At 40.2% G+C, this 22,085-nt stretch overlaps 1 pseudogene; it reads left to right on the top strand.

Annotated features, from left to right (window-relative positions):
- The window catches only part of LOC145389618 (small ribosomal subunit protein uS10m-like), a 30,700-nt pseudogene extending 11,934 nt beyond the window's left edge, over window positions 1-18,766 (top strand).
- The last annotated feature ends 3,319 nt before the right edge of the window (window positions 18,767-22,085 follow it).

The raw sequence follows: 22,085 nt of genomic DNA on the forward strand, positions 1-22,085 counted from the left end.
CATACGTAACCACACTACATACATACATATACATACATGCATACCTATACATACGTACATACCTACATATACACTACATACCTACATATACATACGTAACCACACTACATACCTACATATACATACGTAACCACACTACATACCTACATATACATACGTAACCACACTACATACCTACATATACATACATGCATACGTAACCACACTACATACCTACATATACATACATACATATATACATACATGCATACGTAACCACACTACATACATACATATACATACATGCATACGTAACCACACTACATACATATACATACATGCATACGTAACCACACTACATACATACATATACATACATGCATACGTAACCACACTACATACATACATATACATACATGCATACGTAACCACACTACATACATACATATACATACATGCATACGTAACCACACTACATACATACATATACATACATGCATACGTAACCACACTACATACATACATATACATACATGCATACGTAACCACACTACATACATACATATACATACATGCATACGTAACCCAAGTTGATGGCTCATTATGTGCACATGACACTACATACATTTGTACATACATACGTAACCAAAGGTAATGGATCGTTATGTACACATGACCCTACCTACATACATACATAACCACCAAAGTCAGTGGATAAATACGTACACATGACACTAAAATACGTATGTGCGTATATACATGTATACATCATACATACCGGTACGTGACCAAAGGTAATGGATCATTATGTACACATGACTACATATATACATACATATACACATAATCAAAGGAAATGGATCATTATGTACACGACTACATACATATTTACATACACACGTAACCAAAGGTAATGAGTCTCCATAAGTAACCAAAAGTAATGGATTTGGTGCACATGACACTGCATACATACGTACATACATAACCATGTGCACATGATATATCAACTCTGGCTGCGTTTGAATGTGTGTGTGTACTACAGGTGTTGAGGACATCACTCATGGTGCCAAACTTGGTGAAATAGAGTATATATAGTAACACATTCTGATCTTTTGAATACGATAAAAACACATTCTGATCTTTGAGTAACACATTATTAACATTTTCCGATCTTTTCAGTAACAAATTATTAACATATTACTTTGAGTGACATTATTAACACATTCCGATCACTGAGTAACACATCAACACATTCCAGTCTTTTCAGTAACATAGTGACACATCCCAGTCTTTTCAGTAACACACCTGTAAAACGTTCTGATCCTTTCAGTAACAGTATATATTAACACACTGATCTTTGGAGTAACACAGTAAGGTACAGTACAAGTAACATGCTAGTAACACATTCTGATCTCTGAATAACACTAATAACACACGCCGATCTCCTGAGTAGCACTGTCGTAACACACTGTTCTTCTGCCCCCATCTGCATAACACACTCCAACACGTAATCATGTACCTGTAAGTGATGGCAACAATTAGTCGGGTAGGGGCAAGTATATACTGACGCTGTTTTCAGAAGAGTAAACCCCCGCTTTCCCAAACCCCACTAGACCAGATCTATCTATCTATCTATTGCCAGACGCCATAATCCCGTACGGGGTGGCCATTTGACTCTGAGTTATTTGTTTTACAGGGAGGGGCACTAACCCTCCACCAACCCACTTGACAGGTAGGGAGCACGTATGGTTTGGTTATATGGTTACCTCCCAGCGTTGTAAATGGTTTCTTGGCTAACAGGAAACCATTTGGCTTGTCACTCAATGTAAAGCCACCTGTAACGGAAAGAAAAGCATTAAGTAGTGACAGGAAAGATGGGAGAAATAGGAAGAGAGGAGGGCAGGCACAGAAAAAGAATGATAAAGGCTAAGGAAGAAATAGGCAGCACTACATCAAGTGAGTGGATGATGGTCGCCACCACCTACCACTAACTAGACCAGATACCAGGTTTAAACTCCCACATACATGTACTGAAGCTGTTTATACTACACTAAACCCTCGCTGTACTGTACCTGGCTACACCAGACATGGGATTTAATGGACCCTTTGAGATCCCTGGACAAACCATTGTACATACCAAGTATCCTGTTAAATGGGACAAACCAAGTGGACCAACTGAACGACTCTGGGCCCACCGGACACTTGTTTATCATTTAACATACACTACCAATGACATGGGACGTAGAACACACTGATGCTGGAGGCGGTTCTTCCCAGCATTTGGGCTAGTCATGAAAAGCAATGCAAGGCTGTGAAATTATGGGCCAAGTCAGTGTAAAATGGACACAGTTTTCATTTTTTTGTACTAGAACCTGCTACCTCACTAATTTTCTGTGTTTGAAATCCCACTTCACCATCAGACCTACCAGATTATCAGCTTCATCAGGTTGGAAAGAATGTAAAGCAGTAGTACTGTCCTATTCTGGCACTAAGCTACATGAAATTAATAGGATGCAAGAGGACAACAAACTGGGCAAAGTTAAGAGTACATAACAATGTAAGATGATTAGCTGCAAACGGAAAGTGTCCCAAGTAATTAGAGCAAGTTAACATTTGTCACTTATTATCATTATATTTTCTTTACATAATCGTGAAACATAACCATTAAAAACCGCCTTACTCCTATTTACCTCCTGCCACATAATTCTTATCAGCAACTAGCACTGGCACACTTAATGCTAACAACTAGTTGGAGGGGCAGCTATGTAGGAGAGGGTAGTCACATTGCAGGGACAGGGCGACGTGAGCGGAGGATGAGTTGGAGAGGGGACAGCCAAATGACACAGGACAGGGCGACGTGGAGGTCTATGCCCATCCTCTACGCCTCCGGGATTAAGGTGCCTGGCAATAAATAAGATAATGTAAGAAAATCAGCTGCAAGTAGACAAAAAGTGTAACTGGAAAAGGATAACATTTCAAAAATACCCATCAATAGCAGAGAACTATTAACTATCCAAAAACAACAAAACTTCCCCCCTAAAGAACAAATCCTAGCTATCTTATTAACTTATAGATTAGTAAGTAGAATAATGGGAGTAAATTACAGTGGCAAAAAAGGCCAAATCAGAGCAGGAATTTCTTGTCTAAAAATTTGGGTACAAACCCTCAAAAACCGACAGCCATTAATCATATAAAACAGCAAATTCCTTTACCATACTTTTATTTTAGTTACCTCCACCAACTTATCTAACATTAATAAGTATAATAAATTGTGTAAATAGCCTGTGATGAGGAAAAAACAAAGTTATCTCAGAATACTTGCTATGGCAACGTCCATCTGGTCTCACAATATAACCACTCATCAACCTATCTATCTATCTATTGCCAGACGCCATAATCCCGTACGGGGTGGCCATTTGACTATGAGTTACTTGTTTTACAGGGAGGGGCACTAACTCTCCACCAATCCACTTGACACGTAGGGAGCACGTATGGTTTGGTTATATGGTTACCACCCAGGTGTTGTAAATTGATTCTTGGCTTGCAGGAAACCATTTGGCTTGTCACTCAATGTAAAGGCACCTGTAACGAAAAGAAAAGCATTAAGTAGTGACAGGAAAGATGGGAGAAATAGGAAGAGAGGAGGGCAGGCACAGAAAAAGAATGATAAAGGCTAAGGAAGAAGTAGGCAGCACTACATCAAGTGATTGGATGATGGTCGCCACCACCTACCACTAACTCATCAACCTAAAATCCAAAAATGCCTTAGTATACTTATATCCTAGGTCTCTCCATTACCTTTTCTAACATTAATAAGTATAATTAATGTAAGTAAATTATTCATGTGGTCAAAATGTGATCAGAATAGAAAAATTACCAAGGCAACCATCTTCTGTGTACCTCTCACAATAAATCATCACATAATACACCAAGATTATCTTCACATATATCCTACTAATCTCCATTCACTTCTCAAACATTAGTAAGTATAACAGTGTGCGCAAAATACCTCTAAGTAGCAGAAGAGAACGGGATAAAGAGTAACTTCTATCTATCTATCTATTGCCAGACACCATAATCCCTTAAGGGGTGGCCATTTGACTTAGTTATTTGTTTTAAGGGGAGGGGCACTAACCCTCCACCAACCTACTTGACACGTAGGAAGCACGTATGGTTTGGTTGTTTGGTTACCACCCAGCGTTGTAAATGGTTTCTTGGCTTACAGGAAACCATTTGGCTTGTCACTAAATGTAAAGCCACCTGTAACGGAAAGAAAAGCATTAAGTAGTGACAGGAAAGATGGGAGAAATAGGAAGAGAGTAGGGCAGGCACAGAAAAAGAATGATAAAGGCTAAGGAAGAAGTAGGCAGCATTACATCAAGTGAGTGGATGATGGTCGCCACCACCTACCACTAAATAACTATAGGCCTACTGTTTTTACACTAACTTGGCTGAGATATTGGTCCTTTGCAGCATATTTCACACAGCTTAATGATAGAAAAAGACAATTCTACGGCTCTACATCCATTCCATAGCACTTCTTCGTGACTGGCACCGTATTCTTGGGTTAATCTCTCGTTAAAACCCAGTATTCAAGGCGGAGATGTGACAATTTAGGCCAAGTTATGGTAAAAAAGGTATAATCACTTGAATACCCTAACCATACTCACCTCTTTCTTACCTCCATTAACTGATTTCACAATAACTGAATAAACAAGCTGTGCCAGTAAGTAGGTAAAAGGAGGAATTAGAGATGGGGACTTAACAACTTTCTTAGACTTCACCTCACAATAGCACCAATTATATCCTCAATCAATCCTAATTTCCACTTACTTATAATTACCAGTAAACAGGAACGTGTTCATAAAATAGCTGCAACTAGAAATAACTTAAAATCTATCTATTCCTGTCAATAATCTATCACAAAACACCAATTTCTTTACCATACCCTCATCCTCTTTATCCCTATTATATAACATTTAACATAAATAACAGAAAAAGGTGAATAAAGAGGCTGTAACAAGGTAGAAAAATGGATCAGGATATCAAGATAACTTTCATCACCTCACAGTAACACAATTTCATCTTAAAACATAAAAATTCCCTTAACATTTATATCCTAGTTATCTCCATTTGCTTATCTAACACTAGCAGGCATATTATTGTACATAAATTACCCGCAAGAAGTCAATATATACAGACTTATAGGTGGATAATTATCTACACTTTCTTACATTTATTCTCGTAAAAACACGAAGATTTCCTTAACTGAAATCTAAGAGTGTTTCCCAAACTTTAACATCTGCCGGAACGCTTCTCAATCGCTGTTGCTTCTTGGCGCGCGCGCGAAAACACACACAATCGCTGTCGCTTCTTGGCGCGCGCGGGAAAACACACACAATTTGTCGCTTCTTGGCGCGCGCGGGAAAACACACACACACACACACACACTTAATGATGTGAATCAACTGAAAATCATTGCATAGCTTCGTCATTCTTACAGTCTTCAGTGTGATGTATGGGCTTGCTTTTGGTGACAGACTATCTGAAAGGATGCTTCTTAGTTGCAGGCGCTTTATCAGGTTCTGCTTCCAACTTCTGTATTTGTTTTTAGTGGCAATATAGCGTGAGAAACCAGCTTCACACCTATACGGTGTTGCAAATGGCATCAGATGTTTCATTGCTCGTTTTGTAATATCAGGATACTCGTGCAAGAGCTTTGCCCAAAAGATAAGCAGCGAGTCTTTATCAAATGTTGTTCTGAGCGTTTGATCTATTAAAATTTCAATCAGCTGCTAATTTTCCTTCACAGACAGGGTTTGTCCTATTACAGAACCAGAATCCATAAATGGACAGAGGGTCTGCCTGCCTGAGAAATTATTCCCTCAAAGTATTACTTAATTGCCTTAAATGGTGAACAATGCATTCTCCTGAACTTCCATCCAACTGCAAGGAATGTTTAGTCAGGAACAGATGAAGAGTTGGAAAACATTCACTTTGTTTTGCCTTTGCACAATCAACCTAAAAGTTTACTTTGAGAAGATTCAATTTTGTCCTGAACCTTCAGTATGTCACATCTGAGCCTTGCAATGACAAGTGCAGTTCATTTAGTTTTAAAAACATCTGTACAGTAAGATAGCCGTTTCACTGACCAGACTTCGTCACTATTTAACAGAGAAAAGCTGTTTCCTGTAAGAAAGATCACTCATCTTTCGTATCACACACACGTGAAAGAATTTTGCCGCGGGATAACCAGCGCACCTCCGTGTGCAGTAACTAAGCACTATGACTGGGCCCCATCTCCTAGCAGTGCCGTACGCAGCTGCGAATTTCGTGGTCTAGCTCTGATGAAATTTACCACCTTGAATACCTCATCCAGCATAACTTTAGTTCGCATGGCATCCTCATTACTGCAAGTGCACGTCTATCAAGGCAAGTGTCTGCCTGATGGAGCAACGTTTCTAATAAGAGCCAAAACACCTTTTACTGGGCCTGTCATTGCTTTTGCACCATCAGTGCAAACGGCTGTTATCTAATTATACTAAGTAGATAAACGTAAGTCAATTACCTGTATCCTGTATATGGGAAGGAAGGGAACTGGTGCGGTGTAGCATCCTTGCCGGGACGAAATACAGGTTTCTCCCTTCAGATGGGGACGTAACCTGAAAAGCAGTCAACAATATTACACCATAAAACAATACAACTTCCTGACCATTCTAACCTCTAAACAATATTAACTTGTCTAAATTTAACAAGTGCAATAATGTAGCTAACTTGGTTGAAAATGGTTGAAATCAAAGCCAAGTACGTGGGACGCCGGCCTCTTTGGCATCTGTTCACGTGAGACGCCGGCCTCTTAGGCGTCTGTTCATCCATCACCATTTACCATCTCAAAACACCAATAACCCTTATGATACCTCATTCAAAGTTATCTCTATTACCTTTACTAAAACTAGTAACAGGAATAAAGCGGGCAAAACATGTGTAAGTAGTCAAAAACTTGAATTAGGACGGCTACTTACGAAGCCAATTCTTCGGCGTCCCCAGCCCCCAATCTCATCAATTATCTGAAAAGCGTCACCATTAAACTATTTCCCTACCATACTCACCTCCAAGTGATCACCAATAGCCTACCTAAAATCAGTAAATAAAGTAATGCTTGCAAATTAACTGTGACTAATAAAAGAAGGTGAATTAAAGTCGGATGCTTACCACGCTGTCCTGTCCTCTCAAAATGGCGTCGGGATCTGCTTGGCATTCATAAAATGTCCATTAGCAACTTACTATTAACTGAAAAAGACTTGTTTGGTCCAATTTTTTCCAGTTTAATATTTCCCTACCTTGGTTGCAGTGAAAGAAAAAATATAAAAAAATAAAACATTCTTATCCACGCGCACCTGCTGAATTTTGGCGCCAACCCGCCGATTTCAAAAGCTCAAAGTTTGCTTTACTCATTTCACTTTAAACAGCCCAAAACTGCCATCTGTATATCTAGACCGATGAGTCTCAGTTTTCTGGTGAAGACCCTGTGTCCACTTGCTGAATTTCACCAATTTTGTGTGGAGACCACAGCTGAGACGGGTACTCCAGTTTAGGGAGGCCAGGGACTTCCAAATTGGTAATAGATGATCATTCTTACATTTCTTTTCTTTTCTTTAATCTAACGTAATTCTCAGGATGATAATGCTTGCATTTTTCTTATCTAATGTAACAATCTACGCTAATCTACCATTAACAACCCACACTAATCTAACGTAACTGAACCTACACTAATCTGACATAACACTTTCGCTGCGCTTTATGACTATAGTCCTATGAATTATTCCCTTTCACTTCGGAATACGAGTGTAGTCGACGGCCATCAGGAAACGATTTGAACTGACCGCGGTTTACTGCAACAGCGTCCCGTTCGTGAGCCCTCAGACGGGTGGCGTTTAGTACTACTGGCGAGGATGAGGTTGCAATCATGTGCTCGTGGCTACACCTGTATTTTCTGTGCCGACTCAAGCTGCATGCAAGAGGATAATGAGTAATCGAGGAAGAAGAGACACAGGCCCAGAGAAGAGGGAGGAAGGAAATGAAGAAAATATGGAACCCACACAAAGTAGGAGGTACAACAACGCGGACTCATAAACATTTGTGACGTCAACATCCTGGTGCATTGTGGGTTAGCGCGGGGAAGTGTAAGATCACCAGGCTCCTGTGTATTTATTTTGGTTTGGTATGTGGGTGAATATTTTCAGATTCTGGAGACTTATACGTGGTGTGTGTACTTGTCTCGTAACAAATAACAATGCCACACTTTTGCTGCTTTGTCGGCTGTGGAAATAAGTCCAATAAACACCCCAGTCTCTCCTTTTATGGTACTGAAGATCCCAAGTCAGGGAGAAGCAGGAAAGAAATTAACTGCAGAAAGGAGAAAATTATGGTTAGCAAGGATAGCTCGTGCCAAGACCTCAAAGCCTGACATGTGGAAGGTCTGCAGGAAGCACTTTATAACAGGTAATTAAATCTTTATACATAGTATGATCAATCAGTGAAGAAAGTAACACAGACGTCAAAGTTTTCCTTGTCTGCTTTGCCACAGGCCCTGGTAATACAGTCCAGTATTATTATCTCTGTGCAAGATAGATTTTGACTGTAGTAAAAAAAGTAGGAGTTAAGGGGAGGGAGCTTCTGGGGTTGGTGATAATTGAGGAAAAAAAATAAAGTATAGAGCAGGGTAACGTGTTAATAAGTAGTAGTGTGAGTGTGAAGGTGGGGAAGTAAGAAAAGGTGGTGTAAAGTTAATTTTTGGGAGTAGTGAGGGAGGACAAGTGCCATCAGACTGCTGTTTCAGGTCTGTCAAAAGACTAAAGTTGTAATGGAGTGAAACGAAGGCATCTGTAGATTGAAGTAGGTGGATTGGGGTGGAATGGTGGAAGGTACACTCAATAAAGTGGAAGTTGTGGAGAGAAAGCTTGTGGGAATAATGGGGGCCTATAGTGAGAGAGGAATGTGTTAAAAAATGATGAATGGGGGTAAAAAGAGGAACTGAATGGGTGAATGCAGTAGAATAAGTGAAATAGTGGGATTGCTGGGTGGGAGCTGTGTGTGGATAATCGGGTTCGTGTTTCCTATTAAACTGGAGTGTTGGTGGGGGAAAGTACAGACACCTGTAAGTTAAAGGAGGTGGGTATTGGGGTAGAGTGGACATGTGAAAAGTGATAACAGGGATGAAAAAGAGGAAATAAGTGGGTGGTAGGTGTTAAATGTGAAAAAAAGTGAGATGGCAGGTGGATGCTGTTTAAGGTAATTTGGTTTGGATTTGCAAGAACTAAAATTGTATTTGGAGGAAGTGGAAGCATCTATGAATTAATGTGGGTGGATAGGAGGGTAGTGGGGTAAAAGGTTTAGTCAGTAAGGTGGAAGTTTAGGGGAGAGAGCTTGTGGAAGTAGTGGAAATTGAGCTGGGAAGTAGGGTGGTGAGTTGGAAATGCATTTTTTGGCTGGCTGTGAGCTGGAGAAATGGGTGCATGTAGAGGTAGGGAAATGTGCTAAAAGGTGATGAATGGGAATAAAAGGGAGAAATGAATGGGTGGATAAGGTAATTGGAAAAGTGAGGTGGCTGGCTTGGTGTTAGGTGTGGTGATTTTGGGTTCGGGTTTTTCAAGATCTGGATTTATGGTGGGTGGAAAGTGCTGTAGGATTAATTAATAGAAGTGTAGTGCAGAAAAAAAGTGTACCAGGAAAGGAAAAGAATGGTAGATGAAGAGAAGGTTATGTTGGGGTTACGATTGTGTGTGTGTTGTGGGAATGGTGAGCTTGAAAAAGCATTTTTTATTTTTTAGACCTGTGGCAGGGTGTTGGCTGCTTGTAGTGGTGGGAGAATAGGTAGAATGGGTAGTAATAAAGGTAAAAAAGATTAGAAAAGGTGGAAGAGTGCAGTAGGATGAGTATTTGGCTGAAATGGGGTAGAATGGGTACTGTCGATTCATGGGTTCGGGTTATTGGCAGGAAACTAAAGTTGTTGTGGTGGGGGACAGAAGCATTTGTAAATATTGTTGAATGAATGGAGGGGTGGGACAGGTGGTGGTGCACCCAAAAAGGTGATAGTTGAGGGGAAGGATGTGTAACTGTTATGGAGAATTGGATTTTGTGTTCAGAAATGCCAACTACTGTAAGATAAGAATCATGAATATAAAAACAAATACTGAACTACTATCTAATAACTATAGAAACCACATAATACAGTAGAAGTCCTATTTTTCGGCATCTATGGGACCAGGCTAGTGCCGAAAAATCAAAATTGCCGAATTATCAAAAACCCTACCCACTCAATACCTTATATGTTTCGGTGAACACTATCATCACCACTCATATCATTACAAATGTGCTTGGAGAGAGTACTGTATACTGTTTGATACTGTACAATACTGTAATGAATACAGTACTATACATGAATATGAAAAATAAAGAAATTAGTGAACATACTGTATATAAATGTAATGGTACAGTAGGCCTACAAGTTCACATGCACTTACCTAAACTTATAGTAGGTTCCTTAATTACATATGTACAATAGAAGGGGTTGATTGGACTCTGCTACTGCTGGAAGAAGTCCCCAGCAGTAGAGGGTCCTCATGGAGAATTTCAAGACTGACGAAAAAATTGGAAAATCTGCTGAATGATCAGAGATTTTCGTAAATGGGACTATTTCTCAAAACTGCCGAAATGTCAGATTTGCTGGGGAATTGGATGCCGAAGAATTGGACTTTTACTGTAATATTGTTTGTGTTTTGATATGAATAATATCCAAACAAAAATAATCTTCACCTTAACCAGCTTTGCAGTCACAGTGTGCTGTTACTACCACACCATCATGTGACGTCATGAATGTAGTGCTGCCTACTTCTTCCTTAGCCATTATCATTCATTTTCTGTGCCTGCCCTCCTCTTTTCCTATATTTCCCATCTTTCCTGTCACTTCTTGTTGCTCTTCTTTCCTTTACAGGTGGCTTTACATTGAGTGACAAGCCAAATGGTTTCCTGTAAGCCAAGAAACCATTTACAACACTGGGTGGCAACCATATAACCAACCCATACGTTCTCCCTACGTGTCAACAAGTGGGTTGGTGGAGGGTTAGTGCCCCTCCCCGTAAAACCAATAACTCAAAGTCAAATGGCCACCCCTTACAGGATTATGGTGTCTGGCAATAGATAGATAGATAGACCATTCAGACCTAGCTGTCTCTGATTGTGTACGACACTACGGCAAAACGATGATCTGTATTTAACGATCTTTGTTCGGTAAAAGCCATGACACCTGGGAAATTGCCGAACAGCATGGTGTTTTGCTTTAATGAACTATCGGCTTTAACATCAGGGGTCTGGTACCAGTTAGTTCATTAAATCGAGGGTGTGCAGCACTGTATACAGTATATATATACTGTATACCATCTTCATCATCCTGTATACAGTAGAACCCCGGAATTCGTACACAATTCTTTCCTGGAGGCTGTACGAGTTGCGAATTGTTTGAAAACCGAATCATTTTTTTCCATAAGAAACAATGTATTTTGCATTAATCTGTACATAAAACCTTTAAAATAAAGACATATACCCTGTAGATTATATACATAAAAATTTCACTGCATCTTACCAGTCCTGAGGAGAGCTGATGGCTTAAGTGGATGCATATGGAGAGGAGGAGGAGGGGTTTTAGTTTTTGGAAGGGGAGTCACCTTCCATGAAAACTGTAGGAAACTGCCCTTCTGGTGTTTTTTCTCTTTTCTGTCTCTTTGGACGAGGAGATGCTTGGGGCTGGGGAGATGCTTGGGGTTGGGGCATTTCTGTTCTCACTGCTTTCCTTTTAGCTCCAGCTGACTCACTGATCTTCTTAGGGCCCATGATTATGTACATTTTTCCAACGAAAATATGTAATTTGTCACAGTGTTTAATGGAGCTTGTATGACTGATGCATAGCTGTCGGAAGACAAAGCGAGGAAGGACACTAACCAGCTTGTGGTAAGCACAGGCTGGTCTACAGTATGTCTGCCATAACTTAGCTTCTTTCCACTTCATTGCAAAGTAAGACAGTATACGTAACTAAGGTTGTACAGCCCTTCCATAGCACTTCTTTGTAACTAGCACCATAATCTAGTGTTAATCTCTTTGTTACAGCTTATTTTTCTATAACAGCAATAGTATGGTTCTACACCATTTCCATAGCACTTTATTATGACTTGCTCCATATTCAATTGTTAATCTCATGATACTGATCAAAATGCAAGATGGAGATGGCAGTTTTAGGCCAAGATAAGATAGGCAGAATACATATAGGCCTGGTTAGAGTGAATAAGCAAAGTTGCACTGAGTAAGAATAACAAAAGTTCATAATTCTATCACCTTTGTACTTATTATTTCCTTGTTTCTGGATCCTACATAACCCTGTCTTTAAGTGGAAAAAAGGGCCAAGAAGATGGTAATGATGATTGTGATTTTAATGGTGATGATGATGCTGATGTTTCTCCCTAAAGAGAATAATATATGAGAATAATAATTTCTTTCTGATCACCTTTAGCATCTTCCAATATCTTTAGCATCTTCCAGTACTGTATGATAGACAGCATATGAATATTGCCATTTGATTATGGTCTTGTCAGCTTAGGAGACTTCCTGGTACTAATACTCATTTATTTAATTTGCACATTACACTCAAGTATACAGTGGTCACTTGATGTAGTGCTGCCTACTTCTTCCTTAGCCTTTATCATTCTTTTTCTGTGCCTGTCCTCCTCTCTTCCTGTTTCTCCCATCTTTCCTGTCACTTCTTATTGCTTTTCTTTCCATTACAGGTGGCTTTACATTGAGTGACAAGCCATATGGTTTCCTGTAAGCCAAGAAACCATTTACAACGCTGGATGGTAACCATATAACCAAACCATACGTGCTCCCTACATGTCAACAAGTGGGTTGGTGGAGGGTTAGTGCCCCTCCCTGTAAAACAAATAACTCAGAGTCAAATGGCCACCCCTTACAGGATTATGGCGTCTGGCAATAGATAGATAGATAGATAGATTGTAATAACCGAACTGAAACTTAACAAATTAATCACTGGTCTGACCAAGATTCGATCTCAGACCCTCGTGCTTGATACACGCACACGTTACCACTGAGCCAAAGACAGGGTCCCCTCTTTGCATCTAGGCAGTGCGGGCTTTTATACACCCCGTTACAGTATGTCATTCATGTCTTTATTATTGATGTATACTGCTTACATAACATAAAGAATATTGATGTCTTTTTTTCACAAGTGAACTAGTAAGGAAGAGGTGCTAAAAGGCATCCCAAGCTGATAATACAGTACTGCCCTTGTGGCCAGAGTCTTGTGGGCTTAAGAGACTTTTTGACATCTCTTTCAGCCTAATGTTCTCTTTTATGTTTTATAATTTTAATATGGATATTGTTTGCATACAAGGCAGTGTGAAGATGCTCTGTTTAGCTGTTAGTTATACCATAAAATTATTCCCTTGTACAAAGGAAAAGGGGAAAAAGAAGTGTGTGGTAATCATAGGGGCATTTGTCTTCTTAGTATAATAGGAAAAGTGTATGGTAGGATACTTATAGACAGAGTTAGAGAAAGAACAGGGAATTTATGAGAGAAGGGGGTGTGAGTTGAGAGCGTGGCAGTGAAATGGCGGGGGACAGGGCGACTTGGAGGCGATTTGTTTTTGGCCACCCTAAACGGGATTGAGGCGTCTGGCAATAGATAGATAGATAGATTTCTGTAAATCACAGAGTTAATCAAGTAAGTAATGACAATCCTGCATATAACCAGAGTTTGCAGATATATGTCATTGTGTTGTAAGTGTACAGTATATATAGTACTGTACAGCAGGGAAGAAAGGTTGCTGGTTCTTTGAAAGCAGTGATAAGAAACAGGGAAGTGAGCTTGGAAGTGAAAAAGTTACTACATGACAGTATTGTGATACCAACTCTAACGTACGGAAGTGAAGCTTGGACGTTGTTGGAAGGACACAAGTCAAGAGTGAGAGCAGTGGAAATGAGTTATTTAAGAGGAGCCTGTGGAGTCACATGGAGAGACAGGCTGACGAATGAGGATATAAAGGAGCGTTGTGGTGTTGATGTGGATGTGATAGGAATCGTTATGAGGAACATACTGAGGTGGTTTGGCCATGTGGAGAGGATGGAGGGTGAAAGACTGACGAAGAGAGTGTATGTGAGTGAGGTGGAGGGGGAAAGAGGGAGGGGGAGGCCGAGGATGAGATGGAGGGATGGGGTGGAGAGGTATATGAGAGAGGGGTGTGTGAGTTGGGAGCAGGGCAGTGAAATGGCGGGGGACAGGGCGACTTGGAGGCGATTTGTTTGTGGCCACACCAAACGGGACTGAGGCGTCTGGCAATAGATAGATAGATAGACTATGTTTTTTTGCTTAATTTTTCCAGTTGGATACAATATTTTGTATATATGCTGTACAGTATATCAGGCATGTTTAATTATGAATGACTGTGTATGACAAGACTTATGTAACTACCCTGTACTGGTGTGTGACAAGAAAAAGATGTTGATCAGTAGTTACGGTACCAGCTTTTCCTCTTAACACCTTTGGTCAGGTGACATTTTTATTGTATTCTTGCTAAAACTAGACAAATTTATTAATGCAGCATATTTTAACCTTTGGCAAAGGGCTGAAGGTATACGTTGTTTGCCTTCCACTGTGAAAAAGTGTTGCCTTGGCTAAATAACATCATCTAGGGCTAGCAGAAACATAAAGTACATCACTGGAGTGAAAGTGTTAATAGGTAATGATATTATTGCAGGTTGTGGATGATGGTGAGCCTGACCGTCTGTATAGCGTAATTGATGTGGAGTGCCGAGGACATGACCCAGCGGTGCTACCATCATACCTCACCTTCCTCTCCACCGCTGCATCTCACCTCGGAAGTACAGTTCAGGACATGTTAGTTCAACCTACTTTTTGTCTTATTAACCATATGTGACACATCAGGCTTTAAATATGAGATGTAGTTGGGGTTTATTGCATACAGAATACCATTCAAGTGTGAGTGATATAATGACTCTTGCTTTAATTATCTAAATTAATTAGCCCATCCCAGGCCCCTGTGCTCCTGATGGGGGAGGAGAAGATTGCATAACAGAGACATAGGTGGGTGGAGGGTTGGTCTTACTACTTTTCCACCCCTCTCTTGGCATCTCCTCATTCCAAGTGTTCCATAGCATCTCCAATTTCATATCATTTATAATTCATTGCAGCTTCTCCATCCATCCATTATGTTAAGGATCATACCTTACCCTAGCCATGTGGGAAAAAAGGTCAGTCATCATCATCATCCGGACCTCCTTTCCCACCCTAGGGCAGAGTGCACAGTAACAACGTCCAGACAGGCCAAATTTGCCCGATCCAATGGGCCACGCTTCGATTCGCTCACCATTCAAGCCCCCGATATCCTGGCTCTATCTGATATGTCAAAAACATTATGTAAATGAACTACGTCATATGTGCTTAAGTTGCAAAAATATCAGTGCAGTTTTTTTTAAGCAATCCTTTGGTGAACATAAAAAGTTGATAAATACCAACTTCCATGAATAACATCCAAAGAAACACTGGAGAATGAGGAAGCAAAACTCAGAGCCCTTAAACACACACATTCTCTCTCTCTCTCTCTCTCTCTCTCTCTTTATGTCCCCATTGTCTTGACACTGTGACCCTCTTTTACTTATGCTCATTCTATCTATTGCCAGACACCATAATCCCTTAAAGGGTGGCCATTTGACACTGAGTTAGTTGTTTTACAGGGAGGGGCACCAACCCTCCACCAACCCACTTGTTGACACGTAGGGAGCACGTATGGTTTGGTTATATGGTTACCACCCAGCGTTGTAAATGGTTTCTTGGCTTACAGGAAACCATTTGGCTTGTCACTCAATGTAAAGCCACCTGTAAAGGAAAGAAAAGGCATAAGAAGTGACAGGAAAGATAGGAGAAACAGGAAGAGAGGAGGGCAGGCACAGAAAAAGAATGATAAAAGCTAAGGAAGTAAGCAGCACTACATCAAGTGAGTGGATGATGGTCGCCACCACCTACCTTCCTGTTAATCATAAGGCCACTTCATTGTCTTCCACCCCAAGCCTCATTTATACGTAACCTTTCCATATGGCTTCGTCCTTTTATAGTTTGTTCTTGTTACCTTCAGATGGTTTTATTCAACATGGTAAACATATCTCTACCAACCCCCATCCTAAATCTTGCCCTAGCTGAATGTAAATGTCTTTAGGCAGAAGAAATACTGTAATACAAACAATATGTAATCGTAGAGACTTGGTGACTAATTTTTACACACCTTCATTGTCTTTGTAACATTTTCTGGGTAGTGGATAAAGGTTGTTAGCTAAAGATAGGCAGTAGATTAGTCTTATACCTACCTTATTCAGTAGCATTGTAATTGTGGCAGTATCACCATCATTTTAGAGCAGTTTTTTTGCATTCACATAGGGTGGGAAAATGTTTAAGAAGGCTGTTGCATCTGTTTTGTGCCAAGGAGAAAGAAATCTTGAGGTAGAATTATAGGCATAAATATTGATACATTTCAATACTATAAATCAGTAGGATAAATAATGAGGTTAGTGAACAGTGAGTTTTAAAACCCAGTGGTGCAATCTGTGGTGCCCAGCAAAGTTTCAGAATGTTATGGTGGGGTCACTTAACCTGTGACGAAAGAGTGAAGTGGTAATTTCATCTGCAGTTGTACATTCTCCCCTTACGTGGTATTAGAGGAATGAGGTTGTTCAAAACACAGGTGTTGGGTGGTGAGCGTGTCGTATCTCTACATGGGAACAAAGGGGGAGGGGGCACAGTACTTCCAAACTCCTACTCTCACCTCTTTTGGTAGCTTCTTGTGAAACATGTGGAATTCATTGGTGGCATTTAGTCTCCTTTATCCCTAGGTTAAAAAAAAAAGTTTCAGTAATTACAGACTTGAAAACTCAGCTTCTCCCCACCAAGGCTGTAAGCCATAAGACAAAAGTTGAATCCTCTGTGTTGTTGTTGTTGTTGTTGTTGTGAACTTGTGACCCCAGGTTTATCTGAATGTGATCTGGGTGGACTGTAGATTGAAACTGGATTTCTCTTACAGTTCACCATCCTCTTTTAGGGGGATTGGGATGGAGTTGAGAATGTTTGAATAACCAGGCAGTTTTTGCTATGTCAGTTCCACCATGTGAAGGTATCCAGCTGCAGGATCAAGCCTCCCTGTTTAACTGAAATATAGTTTAAGAAATATCTGTATGCCTTTCCACAAGTAACTCTATAGCCCAATAGAGAAAAATATAAATCAGTCTAAAAGCTTATATCTTTCACAGAGCTTGGCCCACAAAGCACATAAAACGGTGGACATTACTGAAGTCGGTGCACATCCACAAGAAACACCGAGTGCAGTATGAAGCCAGAACCCATTTCCTCACTTTATCACTCCCGCGCCTCACACAGTCTACTGCTACACCTACCTTGAGTATATCCAGCGTAATCTTCCAGAGGGTGTCGCTATGAAAGTTACCAGGGTGAGAACCATTTAAGCGTATTGTTGAAATTTGAATGTTTGATGAATGAAAGCCAGGGTGGTTGTGAACATTGTGCATCTGAGCTGAAGGTCAGGAATCATTATGCAATAAGTCCCCATTCCTCCCCCCCTACCAAGTCCAAGTAAATTACATCTGGTGGTGCAATTAGTAGAGTGCCCTGGTCAGAGCATATTGTGGCATATGCTGTGGTTGAAGTCCAGGAGATGGCCAGGGGTTTTTCTGTCATGTTGAGGCACCAGGGGCTCTGGTCTGAATTAATGGTAGCCTAATCTCAGGTCCCTACACTTGGATGAAGGCAAAATGGGATTTGTCATTTTCTTCTAGTCATGAGGGGATTATGATTGAAGAGTTGAGAGGAAGGATGGGACTGGAGTGCATTGGTGTTGTGATGAGGAGGGATGGATTGAGATGGTTTGGGCGTGGGGAGTGGATGGAGAATGACAGTTGGGTGGGGAAGGTGAGAAGAGTGAACATCTGATGTAGGGTTGTAAGAGGCAGACCGAAAAAGACCGGGGATGAGGTAATTGAGTGTGACCCCAGGGATAAGGGACTGCATAGCGAGGCACTACCCAGCCCAACATTGTAAATGGTTTCTTGGTTCACAAGAAACCATTTGGCCTGTCACGTAGTGTAGAGAGACCCGAAGGCAGTACTTCACTGAGTGAGTGGATGATGGGTGCTCCCATCTGTCGTGTAAGAAAATATTATTTGGTAATGAAATTGCTGGGCATTGGAGTGCATAGCTATGGAGCGTCAGGTGCCATGTCATGAACTTTAGAGTTATGAAGTGAAGCCAGTAAACAATACATACCAGAGTGCACTAAATTAGCAGAATCATTTCTAATGCATGAGTGAAGTGCTTACTCTAACTTGTGCATACAGCCATACTTTGTATGGTTTGTTACTAACATCAGTGTATTGGATTGCAGTCAAGTAATTTATTTTTAATGCTGACATTGCCTAATATTGAATAGTTTTTGCTTTGCTAATGAGTGTATCATCCACAGCATGAACTCCAGAAGCTTCCCCAACATGTCAAACCATCATCAGAAGTGTCGGTTTGATCATCAGACGCCTGCATCATCACTGCTTCATCAGTAGGTTAGTAATGTATATATAGTTGTTGTTGTTTTAGTCCTTCATCCTGTCATGTTTTCAACTTTGGCCATTGCCCTTTTGCCTAACTGGTAACCACTATGTTCAGACAGTTTTGTGGATTTAGTAGATTGTATTGTACAAGATTACATAATGTAATATGTGCTGAAGTACAGGTACTCAGCAAAAGCAGTAAAGGCTTTTGAGCATTTATGAGCAGAGGTGTGTGTAGGTGGTTGTGAGATTTACTGGGCCCCATTCGACTTGGCTTACATCAGGCAGCATGAAAGTCAATGAAGGACACTACAGATTTGTTTCCCACTAGTCAAAACAAATTCCACATAGCCCAACCTCAGAACTGGTGGGAGAATTGGCATGTAATGAATACTGTAGACTTGTTTTCCGTAAGCCAGACCTAATTCAGTGCAGTCCAGCCTCGCAGTGGATGTGGGGATTTGCATGTAAAGGAAAGACTGGATATGGTACCTTTTATTTGTCACTGAAAAAGAGAATCATAAGAGTTGAACACACATAAAGTACTCTATGCCAGTATAAAAACGTGCATCATATGAACTAAGCAAATGACGTGAAAAATAATGCTGTTTTAAACAGTGATGTTTTTCATCTTTGCCATTTCCATCATGACTTCTTGATAAGTACAAATTTTCAGATTACCAGAACTTTTCTGCCTAGCCCCGGGCTCCTGCGCTCCTCATGGAGCAATGTAGGATTGGATGATGGATGGATGGATTCTGTGTTTGCATACCTCTCTGTGGCAAACATTATTTTAATATCCAGTAGGCTTCTGCAAATAACAGCTTCAACCGTAATTTTTCTGCGGATGTCAGCAACTTAAAATCTCTTCCCATTTTTCAGATAGTATTAGGTATCACTTGAATAATGGAGATTTCATGGGAAGTGCCAGTGCATCATTGGAATATAAGGATACATAATGCAGAACAGAGCTAAAACTTGACACTTTGAAGCGCCAAACTTGCACTTACAGCATAATGGGGTTAGATCTGTTAGATACCAGGTATAATTACAAACCCATATTGAGGTGAGTTGAACTTACTAAAATACTGGTCTGAATTCAATGAGTCAGACTTACTAAGGGTGAAATTCACCATCACCTGATTGGTGTAAGAAGTGTCGTATTATTCAAAGCCCTTATTTAGGTGATTTGCTAGCAAATCTCCGTTTCATCCAGAAAAATAAAAGCATTGGAAGTTAAAAGAGAAAAATATATAAGGTCAAAATCAGGAGTGGCAGAACCAGTTAATGTTTTTTACATGTATTTCAGCATCATGTCATTAACATTTATGCCAATAACATGAGTTTTCTGGAACCTTTTGTATGTTATTTTCAAGCACTTTAGTATATAGTGCATAACACTGAAAAATATGAAAATTCAGACTCACAATATATATACTCTGTGGAGATGGAAGAATTTGAAGAGTGAGATATTATAAGAAAGGGCATGACTGAATGTATAGCCATTATTTTATGCTGATCTATTGAACAGTATTCCAGATGCGTGATGAATGACACCAGTAGAAGTTTTGTAGGATGGATGAATGAAAAACCAAGTATCATGATGAATATTGATATTAATGGTGTACAGTAATGTATGTATGTATGAAATGTGGACCAGTGTTATGCCGTACAATAGTGCTCTCATTACCTGTAAAAAAATAGGATAAGAAAGAGTCATGTAGTCACAATGACCTTTATTATGCATTTTGTCTTTGGCACACACAGACTTACAGTCAGGAAAAAACATGTGGAAGCAGAAATAAGTACAATATAAGTTATAAAAATTTGACCTAGTTGAGTAGAAACTAAGTATGTTGTGTTTGGTTTTATACTCAGTTATTTCTAAGTGCTTCACCAGTATTTTTTTTATATTACAGGAGTATCATTAATACTATATCAGGGTATTCCAAGTACGCTCCTTCCATACACTACCGTACACACACCAGCACAGTTGCTCACCATACATTGCAGGTATTGACAGTATCAGCACCAACACTACGCCTCTCAGGAGTAACGTATGAGCAAGGTGTACACTGAGTTACAAATGGCTTGGGGTATATTCATTAATTTTCTGTTGCTTAAGTAGTGTGTGAGATTGTTTACATATCCAGGAGCTGCCAAACACTTCACAGTTGGACTCGGTTAAATAATTCATCCTCATCATCATCTAAACCTCTTTTCCAACCCTAGGATGTGGTGAGGTAGGGCGGAACAATGTACGTTTTATTATTGTGGCTGCTGAACAGTTTCATTTAGCTTAAGAACCTTAGTCATATAGGGTTATTGTAGGCTATATCTGTGTCCCCAGGTTGAAACATCATTCCTGAGCTAAATAAAATCACTTGGAGATAGTAAGAGTAAAATAACAGCCATCTGCATTGGTGGTGTTAACTTTAGATAAGTATGCATTAGGTATAGGGTCTTGTCCTTTATTACCCTCCAGCTAAAGTGTGTGTAGAGGGTGTGCAGAAAGAATGGCTCTTGGGTCTGCATACTTTTGCCAGTCAGTAAAGTGGGTTCTCATCAGTTAACCCCTTCAACGTGATAGCATTTGGTATTCTAAGCACACCACCACCAGATAATTTTATTCAGTATAGGGCGGATCTTTAGCTGAGAAGAAGGTAATTTGTCTGATATTGAACCCCCCCAAGTTTTAAAAATATCTTCTGTATTAAATATAATGGTCTGGAGGTTAGTAAAAGTCAAATATCAGAGCAGTTGTTAGGCTGAAGGGATTAGTCACGGTGCAGTACTGGTAACTCTTTTGAATTTCTTTACAGTAATGATGTAGTCACTCGTGTACAACCTGCAGCATGTCCTGTTATTCATTTTGTTTGACCTAAAATTAATATGGTTGAGTACAGTTAACTCACAGTATGCTCTAAATCTTATAAACACTGGCATGCCATTCTTTAAATTCCACAAGCCTTATTTTTAGCAACACCTGTAGTCTTCTTGCACTGAGTACATTCACATCAGACAAAACACACAACAGAAAATTTAAATATTTTACCCTAATAACACAGTCTGGAACTAGGTAAAGTGACAGTTTGAATTTTCACTTTGGTTGAACAGTGTATGTGAGTGAGGTGGAGGGGGGAAGAGGGAGGGGAAGGCCGAGGATGAGATGGAGGGATGGGGTGGAGAGGTATATGAGAGAGGGGGGTGTGAGTTGGGAGCAGGGCAGTGAAATGGCGGGGGACAGGGCGACTTGGAGGCGATTTGTTTGTGGCCACCCCAAACGGGATTGAGGTATCTGGCAATAGATAGATAGATAGATTGAACAGTGCAAAATTTACCTATTTAAAAAAAAAAGAAAAAAATGCAGTTGATTCTACAAAATTCTAAACCTGAAAGAGGCAAGAGATATTTGC

The sequence above is a fragment of the Coenobita brevimanus genome, unplaced genomic scaffold (genome assembly GCF_032717465.1).
Source record: "Coenobita brevimanus isolate Jiangsu-jjx unplaced genomic scaffold, ASM3271746v2 jjx.HiC_scaffold_158, whole genome shotgun sequence".
NCBI classification, from domain to species: Eukaryota; Metazoa; Arthropoda; class Malacostraca; order Decapoda; family Coenobitidae; genus Coenobita; species Coenobita brevimanus.